The following is a 6,058-nucleotide window of genomic DNA, read 5'->3' as shown; positions in this document are numbered from 1 at the left end:
CGTCTTCAGTTATGACCTTACAGCGAACATCCAGTAAACGCTCAGTTTATGACGTCATTCATAATAATAAGAAAACAAGTAACATATGCGCAGAAAGTTATTGCAGATAGAAAGTTATTGCTGGTAAAATTCATTTATGTTTTCAAAGACGCCACTCGACACACATACACACACACACACACACACACACACACACACAGAGAGAGAGAGAGAGAGAGAGAGAGAGAGAGAGAGAGAATATTAATCAGCCAGCACTCTCCTGATGAGACACGTGCGCTATACATCACTCAGGGAAGACAGCGGACGGTAGCCACACACTGTTGCTCTATTTAGATCTGAGATGTAATTATCAAAATAAACTTATTAATTGGGAACGAGGAATAGCTTCCCATTCTTCTTCTGGGAATCTCGAATTGGCTTCGCTTTTTGGGTAAATCCTTTCCTGCTTCCCCACCGACTTTCGATAAACCTTGTGATTAATTTCGCATATGAAGCCTATTAATGAGCTTGATTTTGGCTTGTGAAATAGGGGTCGGAATTGGCATTAGAATTTGCATCTGGAATGCAAGTACCATCTGTAGTTCTGCTGTTGTAATTAGCGTTATTACTAATATTAATGGAAATGCGATTTGGGAAAGTTCTCATATTTTCTAGTTGCTCCCTTGGGGAATATAACAGAATCTCCACTTTCTGCGCTCAAAACCCTTTCGAAATTTAGAACGCGGCATTTCAGACCTAGTTATGTGGCTCTATGTACGTTGCTCTCTGTTTTTATGTATATTTAGATACTCAAAAAGATATCGTAATTTAATATCGTAAAGCTTAGTAGCCTAATCCCTCCCGTATTAAATTCTTGTCATAATTTACAGTAAATCATGCTTAAAATGAATTTAATAACGTAAAGCTTAGTAGCCTAATCCCTCCCGTATTAAATTCGTGTCATAATTTACAGTAAATCATGCTTAAAATTAATGTTTTTCTTCTCACTTCGCCCTGCAACATTCAGAATATTTTGGGGCACATTACGCATCGCAAAACAAACATATAAATATATATACGGGATTATCAGAGACACTGTCCCTTTAATTTCATATATCTATGCGCACTATAAATTTCATTTGTTCTTTATTTTTTCTATATCTACTTGCAAACTCATATATCGTATAATCCATTAAAACTTACAATAGAACTGCAGTAGGTTACATCAGCTCTACAACAATATAGCATGACTTTCATTGAGAATTAGTGTGAAAAAGCATTGGTGGAAAATTTCTCTCCATTTACTGGTATTTCTCTTGAATAAATACAAGTGTAGCTTCTATTACAGGCGATTATCTCCCTATAGTGAAAAAGGAGGCAATTTTCATACTTTTACAACTATGATATTTTAAGTTACCTTTCACTCACAATCCATTGACCTTTTGTGGTACCCTTCAACTTCCTTTTATAGTAGCGCAATCCTCGACGCCCAATATGATGTCATGGGAAACGACGGTATACCATTTGGATGCGGATATGTATGTATATATATATATATATATATATATATATATATATATATATATATATATATATATATATATATATATATATATATATATATATATATATGTATGTATATATAAATATATATGTGTATATATATATATATATATATATATATATATATATATATATCCTTTTTAAAAATCGTTTTGATATATACAACTTTAACGACACCACCGTATTAAGCATGTATTTTATTTTTGGTAATAAAATAAAGAACTCGTTAATGGTGCTACAGTTGCCATGACGTCTTAAAGGAATTTTGACCTCAGTATTTGCATAATAGTGTGTAAACCATTTTTAATATGTAATCGGCTTTTGTATGTTATGTGGAACCTTAAAAATTTTTTAAATGCAAAAATGCATGAAGAGAGGTCGGTTCCCTGACATAAATTTAATTAAAATGGAAAGCGTTTTGGAACGTCTCCTACGATACTTCATAAGCTGAGAGTCAAATCTGCTAATGCTACGACTAATACGATAAGAGCGTTCCAGAAATTGACCAGAGCGGGCCATTTCCCTCTTCAAGCCGGGGCAAAGATAAATCGAAACAGCGTTTTGAATTCCAGTCACGTCTGGGTAAAACTGCAACCAAGTGTCACAGTAGTTTCGGACCTCTCCTAGGTAGTAACCCCCAAGGGTTTTAACCCGGTATGTATCCACCTTTGCGGCGCGTTTAGTGCAAGCCCGTTGGGGATTTTGTTTTTTTTTAACCCGGTACTTATCCACCTTTGCGGCGTGTTTAGCACAAGGCCAACGGAAATTTGTTGGCCTTCTTTTAGTAAAAGCCCGTTGGGGATTACCGTAAAAACATAGACAAAGGACTGTAAATATCGTACAGATAATGACCTCCAAGAAATATTAGTCCTAGATAGCGACCCCTGAACTTTGCTGGGGTCACTGTCTAGGGAAGATCCGTAGTTTTTTTGAAAAGAAAAAGTCATAAAGTTCTTGAAAGAGAGTCTCTCTCACCAGAGCTTTCCCGGAAAACCGAGATATATCTATTATTGTTTTTTACTCTCTCTCTCTCTCTCTCTCTCTCTCTCTCTCTCTCTCTCTTACCACGAGTTTATTAGGGGTTTTATCCTCTGGTCCGGAGAATAGCTCTTCAATGCGCATATAGATGGAAGATATAATATTCACTTCTGCAAGGAAAAATGAAGAAAGAGAGAGAGAGAGGAAGAGAGAGAGAGAGAGAGAGAGAGAGAGAGAGAGAGAGAGAGAGAGAGAGAGAGAGAGAGAGCATGATAAGGTTTATTGGCGTGAGAACAACCTAACTATTACAATGCCAACTTTTAAGTTGTGTTTATTGCAGAACTGACTGATGGAAGTACGGGTCGTTGGTTTAATACCTTAGGGGGTACTATGTTTGAATTACTGTGTCCCTTTCTCTCTTGCTTCCTCTCCTATAATGTGTTATATATATATATATATATATATATATATATATATATATATATATATATATATATATATATATATATATATATATATGTGTGTGTGTGTGTGTGTGTGTGTGTGTGTGTGTGTGTATCTGCAATAATTCATTCATCCCTCACTGTATTTTTGATCATTCATAAAAACAACTCTGCTTGAGGCTGCTTTCGAAACTGCTTTCCAAAAATAAGACTTTCTCTCTTCTAATTTGTTTCTTGCGTCATATGAGCCGGCTTCGCTTTCACAGCTATATTTGGCTTCAACAAAAAGTGGCTGACTTACAGTATTCTTTTTCAAGTGGTGAAATGTTAGTTCAGGAAGAGTATTAATGTTCAGTATTTTTACGTTCATTTTGGTTTTTATAGTCTGTAAGTATTTTAAATCAAGTAAAAATGGGAGATATAAATGTGAAGATGTTATGCAAGAGGTAGCAAAGCGAAATAATTAAAATCTATCGTCCGAAAGGTTTTTCAGTGAATATTTAGAGGGAATAAAAAATATTCTTTCCTACAGAGAGAGAGAGAGAGAGAGAGAGAGAGAGAGAGAGAGAGAGAGAGAGAGAGAGAGAGAGATGATGTTTATTCATTTTTTTCTTGACACCAAAAATGGAAGATATAAATTTGGAGATGTTATACAAGAGATAACGAAGCGAAATAATAAAATCTATCGTTCGAAAGGTTTTCCAGTGAATATTTAGAGGGAATAAAAAATATTCTTTCCTACGAAGAGAGAGAGAGAGAGAGAGAGAGAGAGAGAGAGAGAGAGAGAGAGAGAGAGAGAGAGAGAGAGAATGGATGATGTTTATTCATTTTTTTCATGACATCAAAAATCTTGCGTCAGACGGTCACCAGTTAACTTTCAATTCTCAATTCTCTGTTTCTCTCTTACTCTAGCTAACGTATAAGGGTAACGAAAACATTCATAACTAAACATCAGCTGGTATTGCACATGACAATTGTCCAGGGAACACAGCCGCTGGCCCTTGTAACTGAAAACTTTTTCCATCACGCTGAACAGGGTTTTACGATTCAGGACAGAGAGATAATTCTTGAACTGATATCACGTGAAAGACATTTTACAGGGGTTGAGTTTTGGAATGTATTAATTTTTATTTCTGCGTGATTTTATAATTTTTTTATTCCATTAGTAAGTCTACGTCATTTTATTTACAGAATTTGGGCTTAAATTATCATAGCCATTAGTTAAATGTACAGCAGCTTCCATGTATTAATTTTTCTTCTTTGCCAAAAAACTTGAAAAACTTATAACTAGTAAGAAATATAAAATAACTTTCTCAAATATTTTTCTCTTATCTAGTTCTTAATTCGTCTAATTTTCGAGAATCTCAGTTTACTTTTGAAAACTGTTAAGTTTTTTTCTCTTCTATTTCATGAGATGTATATGGTAATTTTTGGAAACAGTTGACTTTCTATAATAAATGATCATAAATTGCAGAAGAGGAAGAAGGTGAGGAAATTAACATATCCACAAAGAAAGCGATACGAGATTGCAAGGCGTTGAAAAAGTATCTTTATTTCATGAAAGATCATTAAATTTTATAGGTTATTATTATTATTATTATTATTATTATTATTATTATTATTATTATTATTATTATTATTATTATTATTTAAAATACTCATCGTAGCATGAGTCTTAAAATGGAGAAACAAATCCACAGTTATGTATATGTACATATATTTAAAGATAAAACTGTAGAGATAGCTTTCGGGAATCTGTTCGGTTTCCCTTTTTCAAAAATGGGAACCGAACAGATTCCCGAAAGCTATCTATACAGTTTTATCTTTAAATTTATGTACATATACATAACCGTGGATTTGTTTCTCCATTATTATTATTATTATTATTATTATTATTATTATTATTATTATTATTATTATTATTATTATTATTATTATTATTATTATTATTAAAAATCAGCAGAAAATTATGTATTTCAACCAACAAAAGACCTTTCAGTTATAAAGCAAGCTTCCATAGAATAGAATGCCCATGTGCGGAAAAAGTCACCAGAAGAAAAACAAAAAATGCTATAAAACAATAGTAATCGAGGAATGGCATTAAAAGTCCACTAATTCAATAACGTTTTGGAAAACAAATATTTTCCAGTATTGCCATCTTTAGACGCTCAATTACTAAACAGGGTTCTCAAGGACTTATTTGTGCACCTCTCTCCCTACTAAAACTAGGTCTTTTTTGTATTCGCCCTCCGTTTACCATCAGTTTATTTTTTTCTTTTTATAGACGAATTATCATAGAGTTTCTGCCTTCAAATCTATGAGGCCACGATCACAGCATTCTTTGGAATAAACGGCACATTGAAGGATAAAAAAGATAATGTAGACATTCAGACCACCAACGTCGAAAGTTATTTGTATATTATCATAATACGAGCTTGATGGAGCGCGCTACGCTGAACCTTCATGTCTTCTCTACCCTCCCGATTCCCTAGCTACCACGCCCCACCCTGGAAGGACAAACAGGTTTGCAGGAGGAGGGTGGATGTGTCATGTCTCCCCTACCCTCCCGATTCCCTAGCTAACCCGCCCACCCTGAGAGGACAAACAGGTTTGCAGGAGGAGGGTGGATGTGTCATGTCTCCCCTACCCTCCCGATCCCCTAGCTAACCCGCCCCACCCTGAAAGGACAAACAAGTTTTACAAAAGGACGGTGGATGTGTCATGTCTCCCCTACCTTTCCGATCCCCTACCTACCCAGCCCACACCCTGAAAGGACAAACAGGTTTGCAGGAGGAGGGTGGATGTGTCATGTCTCCCATACCTTCCCGATCCCCTACCTATCCCGCCCCCACCCGGGGCGGACAACAGGTTTGCAGGAGGAGGGTGGATGTGTCATTTCTCCCCTACCCTCCCGATCCCATAGCTACCCCGCCCCACCCTGGAAGGACAAACAGGTTTGCAGGGGGAGGGTGGATGTGTCATGTCTCCCCTACCGATCCCCTACCTACCCTGCCCCCACCAGGGGCGGACACACAGGTTTGCAGTATGAGGGTTGGTGTTTCATGTCTCCCCTACCCTCCCGATCCCCTACCTAC

This window comes from Macrobrachium rosenbergii, chromosome 18, assembly GCF_040412425.1.
Source record: "Macrobrachium rosenbergii isolate ZJJX-2024 chromosome 18, ASM4041242v1, whole genome shotgun sequence".
Lineage (NCBI taxonomy): Eukaryota > Metazoa > Arthropoda > Malacostraca > Decapoda > Palaemonidae > Macrobrachium > Macrobrachium rosenbergii.
This window is presented reverse-complemented; position numbering follows the sequence as displayed.